This window comes from Thunnus maccoyii, chromosome 1 (genome assembly GCF_910596095.1).
Source record: "Thunnus maccoyii chromosome 1, fThuMac1.1, whole genome shotgun sequence".
Lineage (NCBI taxonomy): Eukaryota > Metazoa > Chordata > Actinopteri > Scombriformes > Scombridae > Thunnus > Thunnus maccoyii.
The window spans coordinates 6,958,205-6,972,409 of record NC_056533.1 but is presented as its reverse complement, the minus strand read 5'-3'; the positions used below and the strand labels follow the sequence as shown (position 1 = coordinate 6,972,409).

The window sequence follows — 14,205 nt, the reverse complement described above, 5'->3', positions numbered from 1 at the left end:
ATATTTGCATCAGAGAGCACTTCAGTTATAGTGATTGTAAAACCAGCTGACATTAAAATACACCTTTATATCTTCATTTACCAGAGCATATTATTCCCAAAACCCAATCATTTTTTCCTTCACGAGACCTTCTGTTTACATATAGCAAACCTGGTAGCTTTATGTAATGTTCTTGACATGTTAACATCCATCATCTTAAGTTCTCTTTGAAGGACATACCATACTGTCCTCTATGTGACACCCAGGAACAGGTCCACAATCATTTTTCCTTTTTCTTTTTGGAACATAAGACTGCCAGCATCACACATAACGCTTCTGTAGCCATGAGTGACAATTTCTCGACCCTCCTCCCCAACAACCTATGAACTTGTGCAAGGTCGTGAATGATGATTGGTCAGGGTCATACTTGTAGTGTTGCCAGTCTCCTGACCAAGGCATGGCAAGAATTTATAGCACTACGATTGCCTGATCTGACATGGTGACCATCGTGAAAGACAAAATATTGTGTAGTCTGTGGGGATGTGCAGAAAGCCTAGTATTTGTATTTTTATCAGTATTTGTATTCAAGTAAAGGTGGAAAGACGCTTAAAAATCCTGTCTTTGATTTTATTAAGCTTTTAATTTTAGAAAATTAAAGTGTTACAATAAATGTTCCTGAAGCTTGTTCATGAAGTGTGTGTCAGAAGGCTTTATCTCCGGGGAACATCCCCAACTCCGAGAGTGATGTCCAAATTAGGAAATGTGCGTCATGTACCAGGTGGATGTGACTCCCCTCATTGAGACCTGCTGACAGACGTTCCAGTGGAGCAGAGGACAGAGACTGAGATAGTGATGTAACCAACCTATGCGCTGGTATTTGACATGTTTTTTTGTTTTTTTTCCCCCTGAAAACAAATAATTCATAAAAACCCCACTATTTGTGCTTTGTGCAGGCACACCCCTAGTAGTCTAGTCCTGGCATTATTAGATAAGGGGACCCCAAAAGTGACACAGGAAATAGGTAAATAAAGGAATAAATAAATTACCTAAATATATTTCTGTGATTGATTAAAAATGAGTAAATTAGTAATTCTCCTGCCTGTTTTATGAAGTCCAACATGCACATGCATGAATGACAATATAGGGAGAGAGTAGTGGTCAGATTATTATTGTGTGTTTTTTTAACCTCTTCTGCTCCAGTTGCACTATGAGGGGATTATAGACCGATCTGATATGAGAAGAATCTCCTTAAGAACTTAAAATTGGATCATGTGGGCTGTGAAATTTCACAGTGTTTATAGCAGTATTAAACAGATTTTATTATTTTTGTGCATACAAGATGATGGTTGAGATAATAAATGTTTTACAGTGATCTTAAAAGGTGCAACAAGACACATTTAATGTCTCCCTCTGTGTTGGTGTGGTAATGACATTCAGTTCAAACTTGTGCTGAGAGATTTAGCAAAATGTTACGACAGTAGGTTCAACATAGTAAGATTGCTTTTGTGACTTTTATGTAAAAGTGACTCAGGCACTTATTCACACAACTGACATGTTCAATTGCCATCAGATTCATGTAAAGGCCTGCATCTTTGAAAAGGGCTATAGATGTTGGAAACCCATAAATTATATAAATAAATCATACCACCAGAATACAACAATGCATTCAAGCATCACATTAAAGATAACAAAGGATTGCTGTAATTGGTGGCATTTAGTAGTTTATATCCACCTGATAATGTAAATTGTATGTGTGTGTGTGTTTTGGTTTGTCAGACACAGAGGGATGTGTTAGTGTAAGATTAAACCCACATTTCAAGAAGAGCTAATATCCACTCATGAGGATATGTGTGTGTATAATCCTCATTCTGTGATGCTGACACACCCAGACATACATACCACCTCACTTATATCTGTGTGTGTGTGTGTGTGTGTGTGATGTACATCTTGCCCTCAAGCAGCTCATATGATGCGTCCGTGCAGATGGCACGCTGCATGTTACAGTGAATACCATCTGTAAAATGCACAGTTACCATTGTGCATGTTAACATGTGAATGCTGTAAAATAGTTTGAGAATGTGTGTCCATATTGCACATGCACTCTAGCATATGTGATGCTATGTGTCAGTAGGTGTGTCGAGGGAAATGCATGTTTGTGCTGTGTAGCAGTGTGGAATCAGTGACATGAGGGGTGGATGAGCAGTGAATTCCAAACACCTTTCCACGCAGGGCCTGATCATGTATGTTAGTCATGTTTTCAAACCTCTGGATGTGCTCTACATGCAAACCAGCGTGTGAGGAAGCCATGATAAGCATTGATCCTGAGGGCTTCGTGGAAAATGTGAGTTCTTTAGGTGCATGGTGCAGAAAGATGGAGCAGTTGACTTGACTGCTTAATCTTCATCATTCCCTCATTACTGTAAAAAAACACATACAGACTGTAACCCCCCCCCCCCCTTTTTTTTTAGCTTAAATATTCAATTATCAGCCTGGTTTACGTGTCCTTGAGCAAGACATTGATTTTCTACCACCTAGAGGGTTTTGTTTCCTGACCTCTGACCTACATGTAGGTGGGGGATTTCTTGCTTTGTTCAATAAAGCATTGCCTGACAGGAACACATGATTGCAGGTCAAAATCTCAAACTTGAAAGATCATAAATGCCATACCAGGGATGGAATTTGTTTTATGATCTACCCAAAGGATGTTTGCATCCCTCTTGGAAGCAACATGTTTTATAATTCTTTCCACATCTTTCCATTTTAAAGTAAATTGATTTTGAAAAGTGAATCCCTGTATGAATAGAATGATCTTCTTTGTTTCAAGATCATTTCTGGATTTTTTTGGAAGTAAAACTATGCTGTAAATAGCTAAATTATCTCAACCAACTATTGCTATTTTAAGGAAAAAAATTGAACTCCAGATTACATTGCATGACTCATCTGACAGATATTTTTTTTTTTTTTTGCAGTGTATTTATAAGAACCCATGACATTTTGTTAAAGTGTGTGTGCAGGCTTCAAGTGTTAACCCTCTGTTCTTTGAGCATGAATCTTTGATCCTTATTGAACTGTTGCAAATGCCAAGCCACAATACTGTTCAGCTGACCATCTTCACACATGATACTAGGAGAATACACACACAAACACACACACACCAGCAGAGTTACAAAAATATGTTATAGAGATAAGCTTTCACTTGAACCTAATACAGAGTGGCTTTCAAGTATTTGCCAGAGCAGTGAGAGCTCTTTAAGATCATGTGTCATGTAGCTTCAAGAGGTTAGGAAGTGCAGACAGCTCAGAAAATCAGCCACTCAACAGCCGTTACTGAGGGAAGCACCACAGCCTACATTGCCATCAAACAGCGACTTTGTTTGAACAGGAGTGTTTACTGTTCAGCATTCTTACCCGATTACGATCAGAGAAGATTTTCAGGTCTAGATGTTGAATTTCAGATTTCTCAGCACGAGAGACTGATACTTGACCTCATACTGAAATTCAAACTTCACCATTTATATCCATGAGTAGAAATATGTGGGATCAATATTAGGTTGCGGAGGTGCACAAATGTATTTTCAATTGATTTTACTTTTTATCGATTGTAGGAAAGTGTCAGGTTACAGGATTACTGTTACGGGAATATGAAACAGTAATGTACAGAATGATTATACTGCAATACTGCTTGTCCATGACAAAGGACAGGGTGTTTTTAGATGCATCTGTGAGGTCATGGTTGAATACAGAACTAGTACAGATTCAGTTCATTTGCTCAGGGACACTTTAGCAGGGTAGCTGCTTGCATACTGTACAACATAGGCAGGTATCTCCAGGTCTGTGAAAGTGAAACCAATGCAAAAGTGCCTTAAACCTGCGTTCTTTCTAATGACCAGCAGGGGGCAACTCCACTGGTTGCAAAAATAAGTCAGATTGTATAGAGGTCTATGAGAAAATGAGCCTACTTGTCACTTGATTTATTGCCTCAGTAAACAGTTTCCTAATGACTTTATGGTCTCAGTCGCTAGTTTCAAATCTTCCTCAATACAGCATGATGTTCATTTTGTAAATTATGGTCCAATTTAGAGTAAAATACATGATAAAGCCGGGTATGCTTTAGGGCGTGACTACCTTGTGATTGACAAGTCGCTACCATGATGACAACGTTGATAACCATATCATAACCGTACTGTTTGTTGTTGTGCTGTTGTATGTTTTGATTGTGGGGGACTACGGATGTAAATTAGCTTCAAGCTAACCCCGGTGCAGTGCATCATTTATGCTTAAAACTGCACACTGTCCTAATCAATAAATCAAATCAAATCAAGTCTGTTAATGGTGTGGATTATAACAGAGCCACACACATTCATTCTATGGAGCCCATGAATCTGACAAAATTTAAAAAGTTAAAAGACAGGTCATAAATATAACTGAATGTATTACATGATACTGTTTGTTAAGTGATGAAAATGGAGTGTTAGAAGGAAAAAAACAACTTTGTCTTATATACCCCATTAGTTTCCTTTGGCCACAATCAGTTAATAAAGCTACCTGCTAAAGCTTACTTCATACTGCTTTATATTCACTCTTGTAACAGTGGCAAAAGCATTTTAACAGGGAAGCTAACGCTAACAAAGTCAGCTACTTACTAAGAGTATTATTTATTGATGTATTCAGTTATGTTTTTGACATGTATAATAACCTTTTACCATATTTTTTCAGTTAGAATTCAGCTAAATCTGTGCTAGAGAAGCAATGATTGCTAGCTTCTAGCTTCTCTAATACTACAAAAACATGTAACACAGTGAAGCCCCTACATCTAAGACACAGGCGTAATTTATTTTCTCTGAGCCAAACCTCCAAAAAGTCTATGACTTCTTCTCATTCATTAGAAGTTATTCCAGGTGGGATCAGTTCAGTTTTTTTTCATAAAAGTGTCTGTGTAAACAAACCTGACCATCTAAAAGACTTGCCTTTTGCTTTACAACTCACATTTCTTTTGTTAAACAGAGACAGGGAGACAGATCCAAAGGAAAGCCTTTTAAGTCCTGCTGAACTTTTCCTGCACTTTTTTCTTCGTCTCTTTTTACATTTTTCCACAGTTTTTTGCGTAATGACAATGTAAGCTGGCCTGGCAGGTTTCAGTTTCTGTGTTGGACGATGTGTATTTTTAGCAGCACAAACTGCCCTTTGCCAACAGCCCCCCATTTTGGAGTAAATATGCTCTGTCTGGAGGCCTGTAGTTCAGCCCTGCCTCAATCTCTGGGGAGTGTGTGTATCTGTATTTCAGTTTGTATAAACGTGTGTTTCTCTTTGTGTGTGTGTGTGTGTGTGTGTGTAAGAGAGATTTAAAGCCTCTGTAATCAAAGCCAGAGAATGTGCATGCTTTCCCAGGCCCAGCTGACTCCACTCTAAACCATTACACCAGCGCACTCACTGTTCTACAGTATCCTGCATCTTAATGGGTCCAAGGCGCTGGGCTTTGGGGGTACATTTGTTGTTTGTGTGTGTGTGTTTGGTGTGTAAGGAAGTTGTCCGGCAGTGGACTTCCTGTATGATCAAGGCCAACCCTTTGATGTCAAGGTTGTTTACCAGCTGGTCTCTGTAATCCTGAAGAAGTGATTCCTTGCAGGTTGTGTTGAAGTCACATCAGATTTTCAGGTTTTGATAATGAACATTGAATTTGAACACCCCCGATCAAGGTGTGATGGAAATGTCATTCCTTTCAAATTGAAGAAACAGTTTTTTTTATCACATTTGTTATTTTTATTAGCTCCTAAAATGTCATGGAAGGAAACAACTGTTAGTGTGTGATGCATGCACTTTCTGTTTTATAACAAATCACGTAGATGTACATGAAGCTGTATGTGAGAAAGAAGACAATCACGGTGCATCCAGAATATACAGAAACTTTCTATTATGTTGCTTTATGGCTTTAACACTTTCAAGTCTGTGCTTTGAGCTGTCAAGTTGTTCTGATGGTTTTTCCCATATGACAGGACTCTCCTTCTGACAGGAATCTGTATGTATTAAAGACAGACAGATGAGAGAGAGAGAAACTAAGATACGCTGCTTAGAAACAGGGCTGGCAAAGTTTAGCATGCTTCTCACCAGAAAACGGTGCACACACACATACACACAGAGTCAGATACAGTATGTCCACTTACTTTTGAGCTGAAGTTTCTAGCCCTAACCTTTGACCTCATTCTGTCCAAAACCAAAGCCCTTTGGTTTCCATTCCTCCCTTGTGTGTGCTCAAGACTTCCATCAATCAAATGGTTCTGTTTGAAGAGTGAGCCAACACTAACATACAGTACTTAGATGTTTCTTTCTGTTCACCACATATAAGATATCCACATTTTTCTTATGTTAAAATAAAAAATGACACAATTGATACAACGTTCTAATTTTAAGAAGTAGCTAATTACAGATTATATGAAGACATTATTACCACAAAGTGTAATTAGATACACAGTACATGAGGTATTAATAGTGGATAATCAGAGCTGATTAAGCTATAATCACTATAGACAGTACAGTTTACAGTAGCTCAGTTTAAGCTATGCTGGCTCAGCTCTAACAAAACCAATGAACAGGACGTGTCTGAAAACCTTTGACAAAGGCGGGTTCTTCACTGTCAAGTATCCCATTATGTTGTAATATAGTTAAAGAGACCTTTTACACTAATATTTTAAAATTGGAGTTTAGTTGCATTTCATAGATTCATTTCATTTCATTTTGGGAGCCACCAAGCACATGTCTCTTTAATTTTAAAATAAACTATTGGATTGTCTGTGACACCTTTAGTCCTGGCCTGGTGAGTCAGTTGTGTGCTGTATTTTCGTTTACAGCTGTCATTTCAGACATCAAGGGTTGACCGAGTTATTTGAGAAATGTGAATGTCCAGCTCACATGCTCCGTCTCCTCTTCTCCATGACTGAAATTGATTTGATATGTGAAAGGAATATGAGGGCATGAATCTTGTGCATTTTCTGCCTATGACAGCAGGTGATCCTGGATACTCTGTATAATTTATTATTTCACTCCATGAATAAAAAAAAAAGACTGGATAGATGAAGAGATTTGTGTTCTTTTTGTTGTGGCGACACCACTTCATAATGATTTATTAACGCTGTGTGCTGTCTGAGGCGACCGAGGATTGAACTGACTGGCCGTGGAAATCAACCAGACTGGACCAGAACATTGATTGTTCAGGTTCATCACAGCGGACACTCATCTGGGTCACACTCTCCAGCGTGATGGGTCACTAAGGACAGTGTCTGATAAGCAGCAGCAGGGCTTACTGCCAAGAATCTGTATGCAAAATATTATCGATAGGCAAACAAATCATACATTTTACAAATCCTGTGCTAATTGAGGAACATAAGAATTTACTTGTTGAATAAAAATGTAGTTATCCCTCTGGGAAAATTGGACAAAGGGAGAATATGCAGAAAAAAGAGAAATATTCAAATTACATTCATGAGTTTAAAAGTATTTTACAGGTTGTCACACAGTCACACAGATAATGTGTTCTAAGTTTTTTTAGCCTTGACAGTGTGTGTCAGTTCAGCTGTCATTGCCAATCTTATCCCACTGTCACCATGGCAACAGCAGTTGGGGTGGAGAGACGTGTTTTGACAGGAAGTGACCTCGCCCTGACCTTCTGACTGATGTCATGGGTCCACAGAGAGGGTCAGTGGTCAAAGCTGGCATGTTAGAGAGAGAGAGAGAGAGAGAGAGAGAGAGAGAGAGAGAGAGAGAGAGAGAGAGAGAGAGAGTTTGTGTGTGTGTGAGTGAATTTCAGTAGACTGGGAGAATGTCTGACTGGCAGGACAACTTGTAGCCTACCCTTTGAAGCCTTATAGAGCTTTTCTAATATTGTAGTTGTATTTGGGTTCATAGAATGTTTTATTTGACTTTAAACAAAACAATGTGGAGGTCAAATCAAGTTACATTTGCTGAAGTCACATTAGGCACTGTTCCTTCCCGAGAGATATCCAAATCTTTACAATTATTACAATGTTTTAAGGATAAAATGGTCACAGTCCTGTAAGATATGTTGACTTGTGCCACAATGTTACTGGTTGAGCCAATGAATCAACTAATGTTCTTTACAAGTGTTGATGATAAATCCCCTTTCTGGTTCAGACAGGAAAACTTTTTTGAGATTGGTTTTATATTTTATTCAAATTTCCATCTCAAAAAAGTCAGAAAACTAAGCTGGAAATATACTTGATGCAAGGGTTAACGTGAAGCCCATTGTAGATACCTTCAGTGTAGGTTCTGACTATAGTTCAGGTATCGCCCATTGATATCCCCACCACAAGACTAGATGCATGTATTGTACGTGATTGCGACATATCATATTTTAAATTATATTACCAACATTATTTCATTTACTTAATGATATGGGCAGAACAGTCTTTTTTGACTTTGCTTGATTGCTGGTAAGGAGAAGCTTGCTGGGTCTATTTTTCAACTTGCGTAATGTGCTTCATCACCAAATATCATCGCTCACAATTTTACCTGCTCACCGCATTGTTAACCAACATTATTGATTAGTAAACCTAATGAGCCTTTATACTGTTACGACTAGTTTTCTCCTCAATCAAAATCCTTCCAAACCACAGCTTCTTGTGGCTCATTGCTTAAGTATAATGTTTCATGCTGTAATGCATTCCTTCAGCATGCGGTATTGGAGGTTTGCGGCTCAGCGTTTACACTGGAATACTCTTCGGTGTGTGGAGATGCTGTTGTATCAGAGACTGATGGCTTGTTTTGGTCAGGGTGACTGGCTGCCTGGTTGTCTGGGAAGCTCAATCTCAGACTTGGTTTCACAGTGAGAAGAGAATCTAGGCCTCATGAATAATTCTTCTTTATCTGGCGCTGCTACGACTGCAGTCTGCCTGCCTCTGCTCGTCTTCCCCTCTTTAATCTGTCTCCTCATCACCTCCTTCTTTGCCCTTCTTTGTCTCTGCCTGCCTGTCTTCCTTTTGGTCTCTCTGTCTTATCCTTTTATTGTTGCTGTGTCACCGTCGAGATGCTGGCGTCAGGGGGAACAGATGGGCGGTTGCCGCAGACGTCTGTAACCTTGGCAACTGCAGCCTCACCTGCTCTGGCATTAACCCTTATTCCTTGTTATGCCACCCAAGAAACAAAAACACTGTCATACCTGACTCCATCCTCCTCACATCACCTTCTTTATCCTTTCCTCTTTTTCGTCCCCCTTCCATTTTCTCTTCTTGCTCCTCTTAAGCACAGTCAGTATTTGATATGGAACTGGTTAGAGTGTATAAGCGTGTGTATGCGGGATGTTATGATTTATGATTTGCATGTGCATTTGTTGCACAACTGATCCCTTGTTCCACATATTGTAATTACCATTGTCACTTACAATGACACTGCATATCAATTAACATCTGCTGATGCACAGAGGCTCAGAGTGGATTTACAACAACATAACTCACTGGATTTAACTTGCAAGGATATTAGATATTTAATCTCTGTCACATTTATCTGTGTATCCATGTATAAAGGAAGACTTGACTTGCTAGTCAACAATAAAAGGTCACATACCTTATCATCTGTGAGGATGCATAAACATTTAGGTTGTGTCTTCCATGTTCAAACTGCACTTTTGCCTTTTCAAAGCGTTTTCAGACCTCAAAGCTCACACAGCAGATGCTGTCTTAGTTAATGAGAGCAGCAGACAGGTGTTTGTTTTGGAAGATTGTTGTACTTGTAACCAAAAATTGGAGGAGTTGATCCTCATTAAGGTTACAAAGTACCAGCCATCAGCTGACTCTGTCTCACAGCTTGTGAATGCAGACAGCTTTTATTTATATTTGACATTCTGTGTAATGTCCACAGGTTGGTGGAAAGAAGATAGTGTGTGTGTGTGTGTGTGTACCAATCTATAAAAAGTGACACACATTCTTCACTATATGACTAGCGACTATATTTCCATCACCATGAGAACATCAAAAATGAGAACTACATAATCATATCAAGTAAACACACACACATACACACAAACATGCATGCGTATAAATGCACTTAGACACGTCAGACGTGTGACGTATTATAACTAAAGCCATTCACTTTTAGCTTTGCACGTTTGCTTGCATTGCGCAGCAGCGAGACAGAGGCCGACGAATCCCTGGGCAAGATTATAGATAATAGTTGCCATGGAGATGCACTGGTGGGAAGGCCACAGATCCCCCAGGCAGAGAGAGAGAGAGAAAGAGAGAGAGGGAGAGAGAGAATGCTATCATTAGAAAGCCGACTGTTCAAAGAGGCTCATTGATATTTTCTGGGAAAGCAACAGTATACTACAGCATGTATGTGTGTGTGTTTGTAACTGTAATAGTAATCTCAAAGTACCTGGAATCCGTCTATGATATTATCAAGACAAGATGTGACTGGTGGTGTCTCTCTCTGCATTTTGAATTCCATTTTGTTGTTTTGTTTATTTTTTTTCTTACACCTAAGGTCCAAAATAACAAATGTGACAACACATACAAATACTTCTAATGTCACTATAACCTTGGAGAGCAGGAAACACTCCATGTATATGAAATATTAATAACAGACATCAAGTTATGCTGTTACTCCTTGTAGTCTAGAAAGTTATTGCAGGAGTCAAATAAACTCTTGCTTTGGTGTCACATATACTGTATGTGTAGCACACACTGAACTGCAGCATGTTCATGCCTATCCTAAGGGGACCTTTTACAGTGAATGCATTCTGGGAAATGTAGGAAATAACTGACTTTGGTGATAGTTCCTGCTCTTCATCAGAGGATATTGCCATCAGCATGGATCTGTGTTTTAAAATTTCAACCTGTATTCAGATGAAAAAAAAAAAAGAAATTAAAATGCCTATATATGTGCGTATGTGTGTGCTCGCGCTTTTTTGTTACTTCTTTGGGACCTTTTCCAGCATAAAGACAAGTAGTCCTCGTGGGGATCAAAGCCCAGTCCTAATGAGGCAAAACATGATTTCTGAGGTTCTGGTTAAGGTTATGGGTAAGGTGTGAATTGAGGCTTTGGGTTAGGGTTTGAGATAGGCTGTCCACAATGAATGGAAGTCAATGCAATGTCCGAACAAGGATAGCTGCGGAAACTTGTGTGTGTGTGTGCATGCATGTGTGTTGGTTTATCTGTTCCCTCTCTCTCAGCTCTAAGCCCTTCCGGTTTTCACAGTGAGCTTTCAGTGTGTGTGTGTGTGTGTGTGTGTGTGTGTGTGTGTGTGTGTGTGTGTGTGTGTGTTAGTGAGTGACTGCATACTGTATGTGTGTGTGTGGTATTCCCTCTCTCTCTCTCTCTCTCTCTCTCTCTCTCTCTCTCTCTCTCTCATGCAGTGCAGTTCAGACATTTGTTTCCCAAGCAGCAGACAATTTGACCTTAGCAACAAACATTCTGATTCTCACCTTAGCAACAGGCCAAGATCTACGCTGTCATGGAAACGGTAACAGAGCTGTCAGTTAAGTCAGTTGCTAGGTGACGAGGAAGAATTGTTACTTTGCTGTTCACTGGGTAGGCTAACACTTTGCCTGGTTTGTGACTAAACATGATTAATATGTTAATATGTTATAATACAACTTTAGCCATATTTAAAGTATATTACAGCAACACACACATACATACAGGTCTACACCATTTGACAAAGGTGACACCTACAGCATTCTGATAAAAACTGGCTTCACACATAGTTTTACATTTTTTATCTATTACATTGTTTTAACTGTCAGGCATGTTGTGACTATTATTTGCACCGGCCTTATTTATATTTTGGAGAGCACTGCTTTGGTTAGACCAATGTTGATACTTAATTAACTCATGTGACAAAAAGTAGCATATTTGCGGCACACAATGTAATTGACATGTAGCATTTTATAATAAAATAACGGATTTGGGTTTTCATGTGTTCTGTAATGGATGTGATTAATTGTATAAATTATATCAAATCTGTGAAACTGCAAAGTATACCTTTATCTGGGTGGGTCTCTCTCACTCACTGTCTCTCTCTCTCTCTCTCTCTCTGTCACACACACACACACACACACACACACACACACACATATTTTCATAGAATCAGTCAGGAAGCAGATCAAAAGCAGGAAAAGGCAGAGCGAGTGAGGTTGAGAGGAAGGAAAAAGAGTAAAGTCATATATCCCAGGAGGGAGTCCCTCCTTCTCTCAGCAGGACAGATAGACAGACAGAAAGGTGGTTGGATTAGAGGCTATGTCTGAATAACCGGTACATTTCATTTAGTGAAAATATATATTTTGGAACCTGTAATATTGTAATACTTTATTAAAAAATAAAACTCTCAAGGTGTAGGAGCAGAGGACAACCCTCACAATACGAAGAATTACTGTCCAACCACCTGCTGGCTGTGAGGCATTTGGTGCTGGGCAGGTAGCGTGCAGTGGGTTTAGAGAGCTTTTCACTGAAAACAGCTGCCTGCAATGAAAACAATGAACCGATACAAGCTAAAATGGGTTTGTCATTACAAGTAGTGACATAAAAAATCTTGATTATTGCAGCTTTAAGTAATAACAGCCAAGCCATTGTAGAATGTTTTAGCTAAAAGATTATACACAACATATTTCATTTTGATGAGGTTGTTGGCCTATCACCTCCACCTTTTCTGTGTCTTCACTCTTTTATTTGCTTTTCCCACAGTATGTGCACAGCTGACCCTCATACACATAAAACAGTACTGAATCAACATTAAAAATTCAGCTCTAGTTGTTTTTTGCCAAAAAAGAAGGTATCTTCAACCAGCCAGAATAGGGGATATTATACCTATTGGTAGGCTTCTTATGGTTCAATCAAATTGCTAAAACATCTTCATTTGCATTGGCAGCAAATTATAGTAACACACACATGCACACAGTAGCTGTATTCCAGATGTGAGTAGTGTGTGTTCTGTTCCGCCCCTCATCTTGTTGTTGATCTCCTGTGGAGTCTAAGAGGCATGGTAATAACAGACAAACAGGAAGAGGACCATCATAAATGTAGAGATCAAACACACACACACACACACTTGGCTGTAACTCTAGTCCCATGGTTCCCTCACCAGCAGTGAGCTCATTAAAATGTGCGAGGCTATCCCTCTCGTCTTCACTCTCTCTCATCTCTCCTCCATCTCTTCCTCTCTCATTTCTTTCCCAATCTTCCTCTTTCAACACAAAATATCACAGACTGCCTTTTTGTCAGTTTGGTGACTTTGCTTCACTCTCTAACCTTGTTCCTGTCAAGATCTGCTTATTGATTTGGGATTAAATCACACTGTCAACACACAGTTCAAAATACTGCTTCGGTTGTATGTACTGATCGGCATGCATGGTGTAAACTTGAAGTGCGTGTGTCTGTGTGTGTGTGTATTTGGGGGATGGTGGCTCTGCTTTAATGAATGGTTGCCGGGTAGAACAGGAGGCGTGAGGGAGGAATTTGTTAATTATGAATGGAGCACTTCTCTCTGAATCTGAACAACACACAGTGTAAGTATGTGTGTGTGTGTTTGGTATTTGTTAGTGTATGGGTATGTGGTGGCATATGTGAGAATGTGGCTTATGATTGTTTTAATTAGAGGGTTGCTGGTTTGAATCTGTGGACTGGCTGGTGAGGAAATTAAATGAGTAAAACTAACTAAGGTGCTTATGAGCAAGGCATTGTATGTTGATCAGACCAGGCCATTCATTTTTACATTAGCCTGAAGATATGCCACACTAGAGCTGAGTTTCATGGACTCTAAAGAAGCAGGTAATGCTGTTTTAACCAACACACTGCTTGTTAACTCTGCCAATCTAAAGTAAGTAGTTTATATAAGTTAATGATTAAATGTGATATAGATAAAGCAGATAAAGTTCTATGTTCTTACAATATGTCAATCACAAACAAATGAAGATAAATTACACTTTCAATTTGTTCTTTTGTTCTATTAAAGCTGGATTACGGGAATTTTCTGATTAGGCCACAGCCAGATAAATCTCTCTGTATTTCACAGTACTATACGAAATTTTTTAATCTGGTATGTCTGGTATGACATTTCGCGCTGGCAGGATCCCAGAATGCATTTTGCACCAACCGGCAGTGACGCGGAGATTAGCTGTTGTAAAGAATGGGGAGACAAAAGTTCTGCACTGCAGGTTTAAATACAATATTTGTAGTCTGTATCAATTTACTGTAATACAATATACTATGATGTGAAGTATTATA

The 14,205-nt window shown here is 39.1% G+C and overlaps 1 protein-coding gene across 3 annotated transcripts in view; it reads left to right on the top strand.

The window, feature by feature from the left end:
- The window catches only part of LOC121896885 (protein MTSS 2-like), a 77,889-nt gene that overhangs the window by 37,178 nt on the left and 26,506 nt on the right, over positions 1 to 14,205 (top strand). The gene's annotated exons all lie outside the window — the stretch shown is intronic.